At 42.5% G+C, this 17,579-nt stretch overlaps 1 protein-coding gene across 4 annotated transcripts in view; it reads right to left on the bottom strand.

Annotated features, from left to right (window-relative positions):
* Positions 1 to 17,579, bottom strand: part of PIWIL2 (piwi like RNA-mediated gene silencing 2) — an 83,082-nt gene that overhangs the window by 7,939 nt on the left and 57,564 nt on the right. The window lies entirely within an intron of this gene.

The raw sequence follows: 17,579 nt of genomic DNA, 5'->3' as shown, positions 1-17,579 counted from the left end.
AAAAAAAAAAAAAAAAAAAAAGTGCTTAAGTTTAATTCCGTTTCTATTCTAGTGGAGTGTGGTTCATTCTAAGCTTGAAATTACCCTCAAAAACCTAAATTATGAGCTGGGTGCAGTGGCTCACACCTGTAATCCGAGCACTCTGGGAGGCCAAAGTGCGTGGATCACCTGAGGTCAGGAGTTCGAGATCACCCTGGCCAATATGGTGAAACTCCCATCTTTACTAAAAACACAAAAATTAGCTGGGCATGGTGGTGCACTCCTGTAGTCCCAGCTACTTGGAAGGCTGAGGCAGAATTGCTTGAACTTGGAAGGCGGAGGTGGCAGTCAGCCAAGACTGCACCACTGCACTCCACCCTGGGTGACAGAACAAGACTCTGTCTCAAAAAAAGAACCCAAAAAAACCTAAATTATGAATTACGTTTAGATATAAACAATATATATGTACGCACTGTTCCTTACAGGTTACTCTACATGAAAATGTGATTTCCAAGAACACTTTGAAGAAATCAACACTTAAATGTGGCACATATACACCACAGAATACTATGCAGCCATAAAAAACGATGAGTTTGTGTCCTTTGTAGGGACATGGATGAATCTGGAAACCATCATTCTCAGCAAACTGACACAAGAACAGAAAACCAAACACCTCATGTTTTCACTCATAGGTGGGTGTTGAACAATGAGAACACATAGACACAGGGGAGAGCATCACACACTGGTGTCTACTGGTAGGGGATGGGGAGGGACAGTGGGGGGTGCGAAGGTTGGGGAGGGATAACACGGGGAGAAATGCCACGTATAGGTAACGAGGGGAAGGAAGCAGCAAGCTACCTTGCCATGTATGTACCTATGCAACAATCCTGCATGATCTGCACATGTACCCCAGAACCTAAAGTGCAATAAAAAAAAAAACACACAAAAAAACAAAAAAACACTTAAAATCCCTTTGAAGTTTAAGTTCTGAGTTTCAATTTGTTTTTGTTTTTGTTTTTGTTTTTTGTTGTTGTTGTTGTTGTTGTTTTTTTGAGACGGAGTTTCACTTGTTACCCAGGCTGGAGTGCAATGGCGTGATCTTGGCTCACTGCAACCTCTGCCTCCTGGGTTCAGGCTATTTTCCTGCCTCAGCCTCCTGAGTAGCTGGGATTACAGTCATGCACCACCATGCCCAGCTAATTTTTTGTATTTTTAGTAGAGACGGGGTTTCACCATGTTGACCAGGATGGTCTCGATCTCTTGACCTCGTGATCCACCCGCCTCGGCCTCCCAAAGTGTGTTTTTGAGACAGAGTATCACACTGTCGCCCAGGCTGAAGTGCAGTGGCATAATCTTGGCTCAGCTCACTGCAACCTCTGTCTCCTGGGTTCAAGTGATTCTCTTGCCTCAGCCTCCTAAGTAGCTGGACTACAGGCGCATGCCACCATGCCCAGCTAATTTTTGTATTTTTAGTAGAGACGGGGTTTCATCACGTTGCCCAGGATGGTCTCAATGTCTTGACCTTGTGATCCGTCCACCTCAGCCTCCCAAAGTGCTGGGATTACAGGCATGAGCCACTGCACCCAGCCGTTTTTTTAAAACGAATTGAGGTCCCACTCTGTTGCTCAGGTTAGACTGCAGTGGTGTTATCACAGCCACTGCAGCTTCAAACTCCTAAGCTCAAGAGATCCTCCTGCCTCAGACTCTCAAGTAGCTGGAACTACACAGGTGCTTGCCACTATGCAGGTTAATTAAATTAATTATTATTATATATTTTTTTGAGACAGAGTCTTGCTCTGTCACCCAGGCTGGAGTGCAGTGACGTAATCTTGACTCAATGAAATCTCCACCTCCTGGGTTGAAGTGATGTTTGGTATTCAGCCTCCCAAGTAGTCAGGACTAGCTGGGACTATAGGTGTGCACCACCATGTCTGGCTAATTTTTATATTTTTAGTAGAGATGGGGTTTTGCCATGTTGGCCAGGTTGGTCTCAAACGCCTCACCTCAGGTCATCTGCCTACCTTGGCTTCCCAAAGTCCTGGGATTACAAGCGTGAACCACTGCACCCAGCCTTATTTAAAAACAGTTTTTAGAGATGGGGGTCTTACTATGTTGCCCAGGCTAGTCTCAAACTCCTGGCCTCAAGTAATCCTCCTCCCTCAGCCTCCAAAAGTGCTGAGATTACAGGAATGAGCCACCATTCTGGCCCAGAATTTCAAATAGTCTATTAATGACCCCTTTTCCTAAGAAGCTTCAAGCACTACATGTGCAAGTATGTAATTCATCTTTACACTCTCAGATTGCCCCAGTTTGTGGGACCTTTTCTTTTGGAGATGGGGTCTCACTCTGTTGCCCAAGCTGGAGTACAGTGCCACCATCGTGGCTCACTGCAACCTCCGCCTCCCAGGCTCAAGCCATCCCTCCTGCTTCAGCCTCTTGAGTAGCTCGGACTACAAGCATGTGTCACCATGCCTAGAAAATTTTTGTATGTTTTTGTAGAGATGGGGGTTCACCATGTCACTCATGCTAGTCTCGAACTCCTGGACTCTGCGATCTGCCTGCCTTGGCCTCCCAAAGTGCTGAGATTATAGGTGTGAGATACTGCATCTGGTATATAGTACCTTTAGAACATTTTTTTTTTTTTTTTAGCTGTCTAGTATCTATTCCATCTTGTCTTGGTGAAAGCACTTGAATTTCCTTCTGCCCCCAAGATATAGCCCGACAGGACTATTAATCAACGTGCCCATACCCAGAGTTTCCCAATCTGTCAGTACTACTGACCTTTGTGGCTGGATAATTCTTCATTGTAGGGGGCTGTCCTGTGCACTGCAGAATCCACGTTTAGCATCATCCCTGGCCTCTATCCACTAAATGTCAGGAGCAATCTCTCACCCTTATAACTAAAAACGCCTCTATATATCACTACTAGGAGGACAAAATTGCTCCCAGTTGAGAATCACTGTACTAACCAAACGATGGGTAGATGACTCAAGCCACACCAACCCACTGCTCCTCCCTTGCTCTCCATCTTGAGTAGAGAATGAAAAATGGCGGAGTCTGGCCCTTCAGTGGCAGTGCCTCATCAGGCCCCTGCTTCTGAAACCCCAGGAGTTAGCCTGAATCATGCCCATTTCCCAGCCTGGGTCCCCACCTTTGCAACAATTCTCTGAGCCTCTGCAGGATCTTGACAATTTCTATTCTGCTCAAGTTAGCAGTTCCCGTTAATTCCCAAAGACTCCCAGCTGATTCGCTGTGTTAGAAGGTAGGTAAACGCAAGAGCTCAGATCTGGAAGAAACCCTCATCTGATGCAAGAGCAAACGGAGAGTACACTAAATTTGGGGTCAGGAGACCTGGGACTGAGTCTGACTCTGCTACTCCTTTAGCTATGACCTTGAGGACTGAGTTTCTTCAGCTGGAAAGTGAAGAAAAATGATCACTTCACCTTCTTGTCAGGGTTGTTAAAAGGGATAAAGTAAAATTTTAATATGTACATACTGTATACAAAAGTTGAGACTGAGCTAGATAAAGGATATACAGATATCCCAAAGCACAAAGAAGGAACTTAATAAAGGCCGGGTACAGTGTGGCTCACGCCTGTAATCCCAGCACTTTGGGAGGCTGAGACAGGTGGATCACTTGAGGTCAGGAGTTCAAGACCAGCCTGGCCAAAATGGTGAAATCCCATCTCTACTAAAAATACAAAAATAAGCCAGGCATGGTAACATGCACCTATCATCCCAGCTACTTGGGTGGCTGAGGCAAGAGAATTGCTTGAACCCAGGAGGCAGAGACTGCAGTGAGCAGAGATCGTATCTCTGCACTCCAGCCTGGGTGACAGGGTGAGATTCCATCTCAAAAAAAAGAAAAAAGAAAAATAGAAATCAAATTTGACTTTGGTAGTTACTAATATCACCTCCTTCTTTAACATTTGCCAACCAACCACGGAGTTCAAGGCACCACACTTGGACCTATGTAGGCCTCCAACAGAACTGAAAGACATAGTTCCAGGAATCAAGGAGCTGAAAAATCTAAAAACAGTCAACCATGTTAAGCTGTCTAGGTCATCTAGTCTATTTTCTTCATTTTTTAAGTTATAAACCTATGGTTGAGGGAGGAGTCAGAATACAAGACAAATCACAAGGCTGAAACATAAACTTTTTTTTTTTCTTTTCTTGAGATAGGGTCTTGCTCTGTCACTCAACTTCCTGGGCTCAAGTGATCGTCCTGCCTCAGCCTCCTGAGCAGCTGGAACTATAAGTGTAGCGGGGACTACAGGCATGTGCCACCAAACCCGGCTAATTTTTTTATTTATAGTACAGATGAGGTCTCAATATGTTGCCCAAGTTGGAACTCCTAAATGTGTGTTATAAAAACCATATCAGTGCTCAGTAGCTACATGAAACAGTAAGTAATGAATGTTCTTGAAAGCAGGACTGTGCTTAGTAATCTCGGTATGCCTTAGCACTGGGCAGAGGGGCAAGGGTCAGGTAGGCAAAAAATATCCCTGAGTGTCTGAGATGTTTTTAAATGTGGCTCTACTCATTCACAGAACAAATACTTCATGTCCACTAGATATGAGCCATTGCACTTATATCAGAAAATTAAAACATTATTATTTTTTTTTTTCAGATGGTCTTGCTCAGTCACCCAGGCTGGAGTGCAATGGCATGATCTCGGCTGACTGCAACCTCCGCCTCCCAGGTTCAAGCGATTCTCCTGCCTCAGTGCCCCGAGTAGCTGGGACTACAGACACCCACCATCATGCCTGGCTCATTTTTGTATTTTAGTAGCAATGAGGTTTCATTATGTTGCCCAGGCTGGTCTCAAACTCCTGACCTCAGTGATCTGCCTTACTGCCTTGACTTCCCAAAGTGCCGGGACTACAGGCGAGGGCCACTGCACCCAGCTAAAACATTATTTTAATACTATTCAGATCCTCATGGAACTCAAATTAGAAAGGGGAGGTGGGGAGGCAGACATATAAAGTAAATGCCCTCAACATATTATAAATAACATAATAAAGATATAAATAAAATGCTATGGCAACAGAGGCATGTAAGAGATTTGTTCCTTGGAGGGAGAAGTGTGTCAGGAAAAGTCATAAAGAATGAGATGGCCAGGCACAGTGGCTCACACCTGTAATCCCGGCACTTTGAGACACTGAGGTAGGTGGGTCAGGAGTTCAAGTGCAGCCTGGCCAACATGGTGAAACCCTGTCCCTACTAAAAATACAAAAATTAGCTGTGCATGATGGTGGGCACCTGTAATCCCAGCTACTCAGGAGGCTGAGGCAGGAGAATTGCTCGAACCAGAGAGGCACAGGCTGCATTGAGCCGAGATCACACCACTGCACTACAGTCTGGGTGACAAGACAAGACTCCATCTCAAAAAAGAAAAATTCTGTTTATGTTAACATGCTGAGTTTCCTTTTGTTTTTAAACAAGGTCTTGCTGTGTTGTCCAGCTGGAGTGAAATGGTGTGATGATGGCTCACTGCACCCTTAACTTCCTGAGCTCAAGCAATCTTCCTATCTCAGCCTCCTGAATAGCTGAGACTAAAAGCATAAACTACTATGCCCTGCTAAATTTTTGTTTGTTTTGAAACGGAGTCTTGCCCTGTCACCCAGGCTGGAGTGCAATGATGTGACCTCGGCTAACTGCAACCTCTGCCTCCAGGATTCAAGCGATTCTCCTGCCTCAGCCTCCTGAGTAGCTGAAATTATAGGCATGTGCCACCACGCCTGGCTAAGTTTTTGTATCTTTAGTAGAGACGGGCTTTCAACATGTTGGCCAGGCTGGCCTTAAACTCCTGACCTGGTGATCCACCTGCCTCAGCCTCCCAAAGTGCTGGGATTATAGGTGTGAGCCACTGCACATAACCCACATATTATTTCAATTTCTGGCCATTATGAATAATGTTGCTATGAACATTTGTGTATAAGTTTTTGTGTGAACATGTTTTCAATTCCCTTGGGTACATAGCTAGAGAATTAGCCAGGGCTGGTGGCAGGCACCTGTAATCCCATGAGAGAATTGTTTTCAGTTCTCTTGGGTCATGTGGTAAATCTATGTTTAACTTTGATTTTTATTTTATTTTACACAAGCAGTCTGTTGCTCTGGTTGGAGTACTGTGGCTATTCACAGGTGTCATCATTGCACACCACAGCCTGACACTCCTGGGTTTGAGGGAGCCTCCCACCTTAAGAGTAGCTGGGACCACAGGCTTGCACCTCCAGGCCTGGCACGTTTAACTTTCTAAGGAACTGACCAACTGTTTTCCAAAACAGCGGCACCATTTTTCAATCTCATTAGCAGTGTATGAAGTTTCCAATTTCTCCACATCCTGGACAACACTTTTATTACTGGTCTTTTAAATTTTATTTTAGGATTGGGGATCCAAGATGGCTGATTAGGAGCAGCTCAGGATTGCAGCTCCCAGTGAAAGCGCAGAGGGTGAGTGGACGCTACGTTTCCAGACGGATTTTTATTGCCCACAGACCAGGAGATTCCCAGGCAGAGGAGCCCCACCGGTTGCCAGCGCAGCTGTTTTGGCCTGTGCGGCTGTTTTGTCGGTGCCCCAACGCGGTGGTTCTCCATACAAAATACACAGGTCTGGGCACCATTTTAATTGGAGATTGGAACTCCAGGAAAGCAGAGTCACCCATTCATCTGATTAAAAAGGGGACTGAAACAGGGAGCCAAGTCAGGAGATTCCTGGGCAAAAAAGCGCCACAAATCTCACCTCCGCTGTTTCAGCCGGCACAGTGGGTCGCCGCACGGGAAATCACACAGATCCCGGTGCCTTTTCTTTTCTTTTTTATTTTTTTTGGGGGGGACGGAGTTTTGCTCTTGTTACCCGGGCTGGAGTGCAATGGCACGATCTCGGCTCACCGCAACCTCCGCCTCCTAGGTTCAGGCAATTCTCCTGCCTCAGCCTCCTGAGTAGCTGGGATTACAGGCACGTGCCACCATGTCCAGTTAATTTTTTGTATTTTTAGTAGAGATGGGGTTTCACCATGTTGACCAGGATGGTCTCGATCTCTTGACCTTGTGATCCACCCGCCTCGGCCTCCCAAAGTGCTGGGATTACAGGCTTGAGCCACTGCGCCCGGACTCCCCGGCGCCTTTTCAACAGGCGATTGGAACACCTGGGAGAGAGTTGACCATTCAACTACAAAAAAAGGCTCTGAGGCAGGGAGCCAGGTAATCAGGCTTGGCTGGTCCCACCCCCACAAAAAGACAGCAATCTGAAACGCTCTGGATTGAGAGTTTCACAGCAAGCACAGCTGAACCCAGGAAGGTCCAGCTCTGTGGAGGAGGGGCGTCCACCATTACAGAGGCACTCTACCACTACAGAGGTAGTCTGCCATTGCCGAGGCAGTCCGCCATTACAGAGAGAGTCTGCCATTACAGAGGTGGGCCACCATTGCTGAGGCAGTTCTAACTATACCCATATAAACAGGACTGCAGGGAAGTTCACAAGGCAGCTGGGTGGAGCCCACAGCAGCTCAGCAAAGCCTCTGCAGGCAGACAGTGACTAGGCTGCCTCCTTGCTGGGCAGGACAGCCCTGAAAAAAGACAGCAGCATAACAGAAACTCATAAATAGAGCCCTAACTCCCTGGGACAGAGCACCAGGAAAAAAAAAGGGGTTTATGAGTTCTGCTGCAGCAGACTTAAAATGTACCTGCCCAGGAGCTCTGAATGAACAACAGAGCTCACAGCTCAGCACTTGAGCTCCTATAAATGACAAGGACAGACTGTATCCTCAAGCAGCTCCCTGATCCCTGTATATCAAAAGAGTCACATCATAAAGGAGAGCTCAGGCTGACATCTGGTGAGTATCCTTCTGGGACAAAGATAGCAGAAGAAGAAACTGGCAGCAACCCTTACTGTTCTGCAGCTGCTGCAGGTGATCCCCAGGCAAGCAGGGCCTGGAGTGGACCTCAGCAGTCCTACAGCAGAGGGGCCAGACTGTTAGAAGGAAAACTAAGAAACAGAAAGAAATAACTTCATCATCAACAAACTAGACGTCCACTCAGAGATCCAATCTGGAAGTCAACAACTTCAAAGATGACAGGTGGATAAATCCACAAACATGGGAAGAAACCAGTGGAAAAAGGATGAAACCACCCAAAACCAGAACGCCTCTCCTCCTACAAGGGATCACAACTCCTCACCAGCAAGGGAACAAGGCTGGATGGAGAATGAGTGTGATGAATTGACAGAATCAGGCTTTAGAAGGTGGGTAGTAAGAAACTTTTGTGAGCTAAAAGAACACGTTCTAATCAAATGCAAAGAAACTAAGAACCTTGAAAAAAGATTTGATGAAATGCTAACGAGAATAGACAACTTAGAACGGAATATAAGTGAACTGATGGAGCTAAAACACAACAGGAGAACTTCACGAAGCATACACACGTTTCAGCAGAAGAAAGGATATCAGAGGTCGAAGATCAACTCAATGAAATAAAATGAGAAGGCAAGATTAGAGAAAAAACGGTAAAAAGGAACGAACAAAGTCTCCAAGAAATATGGGACTATGTGAAAAGATCTAATCTACGTTTGATAGGTGTACCTGAATGTGATGGAGAGAATCAATCCAAGCTGGAAAATACTCTTCAGGATACTATCCATGAAAACTTCCCCAACCTAGCAAGGCAGGCCAATATTCAACTCCAGGAAATACAGAGACCACCACAAAGATATTCCTCAAGAAGAGTGACCCCAAGGCACATAATCATCAGATTCACCAGGGTTGAAATGAAAGAGAAGATGCTAAGGGCACCGGATGAAAAGGTCGGGTTACTCACAAAGGGAAGCCCATCAGACTCACAGCAGATCTCTCAGCAGAAACCCTATAAGCCAGAAGAGAGTGGGGGCCAATATTCAACATCCTTAAAGAAAATAATCTTCAACCCAGAATTTCATATCCAGCCAAACTAAGCTTCTTAAGTGAAGGGAAAATAAAATACTTTGCGAACAAGCAAGTACTCAGAGATTTCATCACCACCAGGCCTGCTTTACAAGAGCTCCTGAAAGAGGCACTAACCATAGAAAGGAACAACCAGTACAAGCCACTCCAAAAACATACCAAACGGTAAAGAGCATCAACATAATGAAGAAACTGCATCAACTAATGGGCAAAACAGCCAGCTAGCATCAAAATGGCAGTATCAAATTCACACATAACAATATTAACCCTAAATATAAATGGACTAAATGCCCCAATCAAAAGACACAGACTGGCAAATTGGATAAAAAGACAAAAGCCATCAGTGTGCTGTATCCAGGAAACCCATCTCACATGGAAGGATACACAAAGGCTCAAAATAAAGGGATGGAGGAAGATTTACCAAGCAAATGGAGAGCAAAAAAAAGCAGGAGTTGCAATTCTCATCTCTGATAAAATAGACTTTAAACCAACAAAGATCAAAAGAGACAAAGGACATTACATAATGGTAAAAGGATCAATGCAACAAGAAAAGCTAACGATCCTAAATATCTACGCACCCAATACAGAAGCACCCAGACACATAAGGCAAGCTCTTAATGCCTTACAAAGAGACTTAGACTCCCACACAATAATAGTGGGAGACTTTAACACTCCATTGTCAATATTAGACAGACCAACGAGACAGAAAATTAACAAGGATATCCAGAACTTGAACTCAGACCTGGACCAAGCAAACCTAATAGACATTTACAGAACTCTCTACCCCAAATCCACAGAATATACATTCTTCTCACCACCGCATCGCACCTACTCTAAAATTGACCACATAATTGGAAGTAAATCACTCCTCAGCAAATGCAAAAGAACAGAAATCATAACAAACAGTCTCTCACACCACAGTGCAATCAAGTTAGAAATCAGAATTCAGAAACTAACTCAGAACTGCACAGCTTCATGGAAACTGAACAACTGGCTCTTGAATGCTGACTGGATAAACAATGAAATGAAGGCGGAAATAAAGATTTTCTTTGAAACCAATGAGAACGGAGACACAACATACCAGAATCTCTGGGACACATTTAAAACAGTCTCTACAGGAAAATATATAGCAATAAATTCCCACATGAGAAGCAAGGAGAGATCTAAAATTGACACCCTATCATCAAAATTGAAAGAGCTAGAGGAGTAAGATCAAAAAACCTGGTAGAAGTCAAGAAATAACTGAGATCAGAGCAGAACTGAAGGAGATAGAGACACAAAAAACCCTTCAAAAAAATCAATAAATCCAGGAGCTGTTTTTTCAAAAAGATCAACAAAATAGACAGACCACTGGCCAGATTAATAAAAAAGAAAAGAGAGAAAAATCAAATAGATGCAATAAAAAACAATAAAGGGGATATCACCACAGATTCCACAGAAATTCAAACCTTCATCAGAGATTATTACAAAACACTCTATACACATAAACTAGTAAACCTATAAGAAATGGAAAAAGTCCTGGACACCTGCATCCTCCCAAGCCTAAACCAAGAAGAATTCGAAACCCTGAATAGACCAACAACAAGATCTGACGTTGAGGCAGCAATTAAGACCCTACCACCTAAAAAAAGCCCAGGTCCAGATAGGTTCACAGCTGAATTCTACCAGACATACAAAGAGGAGCTGGTACCCCTCCTTCTGAAACTATTCCAAATAATCCAAAAAGAGGGAATCCTTCCCAAATCATTTTATGAGACCAACATCATCCTGATACCAAAACCTGGCAGAGACTCAGCAAGAAAAGAAAACTTCAGGCCAATATCCATGATGAACATAGATGCAAAAATCTTCAATAAAATAAGGGCCAGCCGACTGCAACAGCACATCAAAAAGCTTATCTACCATGATCAAGTGGGATTCATCCCGGGGATGCAAGGCTGGTTCAACATACACAAGTCTATAAACATAATTCACCACATAAACAGAACCAAAGACAAAAACCACATGATTATCTCAATTGATGCAGAGAAGGCCTTTGACAAAATTCAACAGCGCTTTATGCTAAAAAAACCTCAATAAACTAGGTATTGATGGAACGTATCTCAAAATAATAAAAGCTATGTACGACAAACCAACAGCCAATATCATACTGAATGAGTAAAAACTGGAAGCATTTCCTTTGAAATCTGGCACTAGACAAGGATGCCCTCTCTCACCACTCCTATTCAATATAGTACTGGAAGTTCTAGCCAGAGCAATCAGGCAAGGAAAAGAAATAAAGGGTATTCAAACAGGATAGGAGGAAGTCAAATTGTCCCTATTTGCAGACAACACGATTGTATATCTAGAAGACCCCATTGTCTCAGCCCAAAATCTCCTGAAACTGATAAGCAACTTCAGCAAAGTCTCAGGATACAAAATCAATGTGCAAAAGTCACAAGCATTCCTATACACCAATAACAGACTTAAAGAGAGACAAATCAAGAACAAACTGCCATTCACAACTGCTACAAAGAGAATAAAATACCTAGGAATATAACTAACAAGGAACGTAAAGGACCTTTTAAAGGAGAACTACAAACCACTGCTCAATGAAATAAGAGAGGATACAAACAGATGGAGAAACATACCATGTTCATGGTTAGGAAGAATCAATATCGTGAAAATGGCCATATCATCCAAAGTAATTTACAGATTCAACACTATCCCCATCAAGCTACCAACGACCTTCTTCACAGAACTGGAAAAAACCACCTTAAACTTCATATGGAACCAAAAGAGAGCCTGCATAGACAAGTCAATTCTAAGCAAAAAGAACAAAGCGGGAGGTATCACACTACCAGACTTCAAACTACACTACAAGGCTACAGTAATCAAAACAGCATGGTACTGGTACCAAAACAGACATACAAACCAATGGAACAGAATAGAGACCTCAGAGGCAACACAACATATCTACAACCATCCGATCTTTGACAGACCTGACAAAAACAAGCAATGGGGAAAGGATTCCTGTTTAATAAATGGTGTTGGGAAAACTGGCTAGCCATGTGCAGAAAGCAGAAACTGGACCCCTTCCTCACTCCTTCCACTAAAATGAACTCCAGATGGATTAAAGACTTAAAACTTAAGACCTAACACCATAAAAACCCTAGAAGAAAATCTAGGCAAAACCATTCAGGAGATAGGCATAGGCAAGGACTTCATGACCAAAACACCAAAAGCATTGGCAACAAAAGCCAAAATAGACAAATGGGACCTAATCAAACTCCATAGCTTCTGCATGGCAAAAGAAACAGTGAATGGAGTGAATTGGCAACCAACAGAATGGGAAAAAATTTTTGCAGTCTACCCATCTGACAAAGGGCTGATATCCAGAATTTACAAAGAACTAAAACAGATTTACAAGAAAAAAACAAACAAGCCCATTCAAAAGTGGGCAAAGGATATGAACAGACACTTTACAAAAGAAGACAGGCATGAGGCCAACAAACATATGAAAAAATGCTCATCATCACTGGTCATCAGAGAAATGCAAATCAAAACTACATTGAGATACCATCTCACGCCATTTAGAATGGTGGTCATTAAAAAATCTGGAGACAACAGATGCTGGAGAGGATGTGGAGAAATAGGAACACTTTTACACTGTTGATGGGAGTGCAAATTATTTCAACCATTGTGGAAGACAGTGTGGCGATTCCTCAAGGACCTAGAAACAGAAATTCCATTTGACCCAGCAACCCCATTACTGGGTATATATCCAAAGGATTATAAATCGTTCTACTATAAGGACACATGCACACGAATGTTCATTGCAGCACAGTTTACAATAGCAAAGACCTGGAACCAACCCAAATGCCCATCAATGATAGACTGGACAGTGAAAATGTGGCACATATACACCATGGAATAGTATGCAGCCATCAAAAACTATGAGTTCGTGTCCTTTGTAGGGACTTGGATGAACCTGGAAACCATCATTCTCAGCAAACTGACACAAGAACAGAAAATCAAACACCGCACGTTCTCACTCGTAGGCGGGTGTTGAACAATGAGAACACATGGACACAGGGAGCAGAGCACCACACACTGGGGTCTGTTGGGGGGAAATAGGGAAGGGACAGTGTGAGGTGAGGAGTTGGGGAGAGATAGCATGGGGAGAGATGCCAGATATAGGTGAAGGGGAGGAAGGCAGCAAATCACACTGCCATGTGTGTACCTATGCAACAATCTTGCATGTTCTTCACATGTACCCCAAAACCTAAAATGCAATAAAAAAATTTTTTTTTAATCTTAATTTTAACGGTCTTGCTCTGTTGCCAAGGCTGGATGCAGTGGCACGATCACGGCTCACTGCAGCCTTGAGCTCCTGGGCTCAAGCCATCTTCCCACTTCAGCCTTCTGAGTACCTGGGACCACATCTGTGCAGCACCAGGCCCAAATAATTTATTTTCATTTTTTATTTTTGTAGACATAAGGGTCTCCCTATGTAGCTCAGGCAGTCTCAAGCCCCTGGGCTCAAGCAAACACAGGTATGAGCCAACATGCCTGGCCTCTTTTAAATTTCAGACATCCTTGTGCATATGATGTGGTACCTCATTGTGTATCTGTATGTTTTTAAATCAAGATACTTTTTTTGAGACAGTTTCACCCTTGTCACCCAGGCTGGGGTACAATGGTGCAAACTTGGCTCACTGCAACCTCCGCCTCCCAGGTTCAAGGGATTCTTCTGCCTCTCAAGTAGCTGGGATTACAGGCATGCACCACCACACTTGGCTAATTTTGTATTTTTAGTAGAGATGGGGTTTCTCCATGTTGGTCAGGCTGGTCTCAAACTCCTGACCTCAGGTGATCGGCCCGCCTCAGCCCCAACAAAGTGCTAGGATTACAGGCGTGAGCCATCGCGCCTAGCCTTAAAAGCCTATTTTTTTTTTTTTTTTTTTTTTTTTTTTAGACGGAGTTTCGCTCTTGTTACCCAGGCTGGAGTGCAATGGCGCGATCTCGGCTCACCGCAACCTCCGCCTCCCAGGTTCAGGCAATTCTCCTGCCCCAGCCTCCTGAGTCGCTGGGATTACAGGCACGCGCCACCATGCCCAGCTAATTTTTTGTAGTTTTAGTAGAGACGGGGTTTCACCATGTTGACCAGGATGGTCTCGATCTCTTGACCTCGTGATCCACCCGCCTCGGCCTCCCAAAGTGCTGGGATTACAGGCTTGAGCCACCGCGCCCGGCCTAAAAGCCTATTTTTTAGAGGAATTTTTAAGTTTACAGAAAAAACCTGAGGCCACAGTACAGAGTTACCATACACCCTCCTCCCCTCAACACGTAAAGTTTCCCCTTTTATCATCATATTGCATTACCATACATTTGTCACAACTGATGACCAAATGTTGATACAGTATTATTAACTATAGTCCACTGTTCACTGTTTTTGTACAGTTCTATGGGTTTTCACAAATGTATGTTATCTACTCACCATTACAGTATCATACAGAACAGTTTCACTGCCCTAAAAATCCCCGGTGCCACCTATTCCTTTCTGTCCCTCCCAAACCCTTGACACTTATTACTGTCCCCACATTTGTGCCTTTTCTAGAATGCCAATTTTCATATATAGCCTTTTCAGACTACCATCTTTCATTGAGCAACATATATTTTTAAGATTCCTCCGTGCCTTTTCATGGCTTAAAGGCTTATTTCTTCTAACAGAATTAATGTTCCATTGTCTGGATGCATGACAGTTTACCCACTCACTAAGGACAGCTTCTCTGTTTCCAAGTTCTGGCAATAATGAATAAAGTTGCTCTAAACATTCACATGCAAGTTTCTGTGTCGGCCTGTTTTCAACTTGGGAAAATATCTAGGAGTGTGATTGCTGTATGTGTATGTAAGTGCATATTTAGTTTAGTAATTAGCTGCCAAACTGTTTTCGAAAGTGGTTGTACCATTTTGCATTCTCACCAGCAATGAACGAGCATTCCTGTGGTTCTACAGCCTCACCAGCATTTGGCATTACCAGTTTTTGAATTCTAGCCATTTATAGGTGTATAGTGGTATCTCACTGTTTTAATTTGCAGTTCCCTAAGGGCATGTCATATTGACCATCTGCTTGCATGCTCATTTGCCATCTGTTTATCTACTCTTTGGTGAGATGTCTGTTAAGGTCTTTTGCTCATTTTCTAATTGGGTTATTCATTTTCTTACTGTTGAGTTTTAAGAGTCCTGTGTATGCTTTATAACAGTACTTCATCGGATATGTGTTTTACAAATATTTCCTCCTAATCCATGGCTTGTTGTTTCATTCTCTTAACAGTGTTTTCCGGAAGTTTTTAATTTTGATGAAGTCCACCTTATCATTTTTTCCTTTCGTGAGCTGTGGCTTTTGGTATCGTATCTAAAAAATAATCACCAAGCCCAAAGCCACCTAGATTTTCTGTTAGCTTCTAGAAGTTTTAGAGTTTTGCATTTTAAACATAGGTCTATAATTTGTTTCAATTTTTTGCAAAAGTCGTATGGTCTGTATAGTTTTTTGCACTGAGATGGCCACTTGTTCCAGTACCATTTTTTTAAAAGACCACAGTTTTTCTACTGACTTGTTTTTGTTCCTTTATCAAAAATCACTTGACTATATTTGTGTGGGTCTATTTCTGGGCCCTCTATCCTATTCCATTTATCTATCTGGCCATCTTTCGTCAATACCACGCAATCTTGATTACCGTACTTTTTCCAGTAAGTTTTTAGACTGGGCAGTATCAGACCTCTGCAGTATTGTGTTGGCTATCCTGTGTCTTTACCTCTCCATACAAACCTTAGAATCAGTTTGTTGATAACTACAAAATAACTTGCTGGGATTCTGAGTATGACTGTGTTGAATCTAGCAATGAAAATTGGGAAGAACTAATGTCCTAATGATACTGGGTCTTCCTATCAATGAATACAGACTATCTCTCCATTATTTAGATATTCTTTGATTTTTTTCCAACAGTTTTCCATGTGTACATCTTGTATGTAATTTGGTAAACTGAAGCCAAAGTATTCCATTTTTTTCTGCTAATAACAATGTTTATTATCTCAAATTTCAAATTCCAATTGTTCATTGCTGGTACACAGGAAAGAAATTGATTTTTTTTTAAAGCAATAGACTTTTGTATAAATGTGTATCCTGTGACCTCGCAATTCTCACTTACTAGTTCTAGCAGAGTTTTTTTGTTGGTTTATTGGGATTTTCTACATAGACAATCATGCTATCTGCAAATACAGGTAGTTTTCTTTTCTCCTTCCCAATTTGCAAGGCTTTCATTTCCTTTTCTTACTGGATTAATTAGGACTTCCAGCATGAAGTTAAGAGTGGTGATAAAGAACATCTTTATAACATCACATAGTTTTTCACAATTAAGTATGACGCTTGCGGTAGGGTTTTTGCAGATTTAAAAAATCATATCGATGAAGTTAATTTTTGTATATTGTGTGAAGCAGAACTTCAGTGTCATTCTTGTGTATGTGGATATCCAGCAGTCCCAGTACCACTTCTTGAAAACAGTTTTTCCCCCACTGAATGGCAGACTTGTTGTAAATCAATTAACCAGCTTTAGGCACATGGGTTTCTTTTTGGACTCTCACTTTCACTTCACTGATCTGAGACTTAGCTCAATGCTACGACCACACTGTCTTGTTTATCTCTGTGGCAAGTTCTGAAATCAGAAACTGTGAGTCTCTCTACTTTGTTCTTCTAAAGATGGTTTTGACTATTTTGTTTTTGCATTTCCATATACATTTGAACATCTGCTATCCACTCTTGCAAAAAAATGTTACTTTTGCAATGGATCTTGTTGCATTTGTATATTCACATTTGGAGAGCTAAACCAAAGTACTCCACTGTTTTCTGCTTATAAGTATTGTTTATTTATTTTTGAAATGGAGTCTCACTCTGTCACCCAGGCTGGAATGCAGTGACACGATCTCAGCTCACTGCAATCTCTGCCTCCCAGGTTCAAGCGAGTCTCTTGTCTCAGCCTCCCTAGTAGCTGGGATTACAGGCACACACCACCATGCCCAGTTGTTTTTTGCGTTTTCAGTAGAGATGGGGTTTCACCACATAGGCCAGGCTGGTTTCAAATTCCTGACCCTCAGATGATCTGCCCACCTCAGCCTCCTAAAGTGCTGGAATTACAGGTGTGAACCACCACACCCAGCCATAAATGTTTTTAATTTCACATTTCAATTGTTCATTGCTGGCACATAGGAAAGGAACTGACTTTTAAGCGACTGACTTTTGTGTAATAACTGCATCATGCAACCTTGCAATTCCTGCTTACTAGTTCTAGCAGGTTTTGTTGTTGATGTTGGTTCCTTGGGATTTTTTACACAATCACCCTAACTGCAAACAAGGATAGTTTTCTTTTCTCCTTCCCAATATTGCATCTTAACAATATTGTCTTCCATTCCATAAACATGAGATGTCTTTCCCTTTATTTAGATCTTCAATTTCTTTAACAATGCTCTGTCATTTCCAGTATGTCTAGTAACTTGTTAAATTTTTTCCTACATAGCTTATTTTTTATGCTATATAAATTGTTTTCTATATTCCATTTTTGGATTGATCATTGCTAGTGTATAGAAATACAACTGATTATTATATATATATATTTTTTTTTTTTTTTTTTT

Source organism: Cebus imitator, unplaced genomic scaffold, assembly GCF_001604975.1.
Source record: "Cebus imitator isolate Cc_AM_T3 unplaced genomic scaffold, Cebus_imitator-1.0 Scaffold221, whole genome shotgun sequence".
Classification (NCBI taxonomy): domain Eukaryota; kingdom Metazoa; phylum Chordata; class Mammalia; order Primates; family Cebidae; genus Cebus; species Cebus imitator.
The sequence above is the reverse complement of the archived record's forward strand: the minus strand, read 5'-3'. Positions and strand labels throughout refer to the sequence as shown.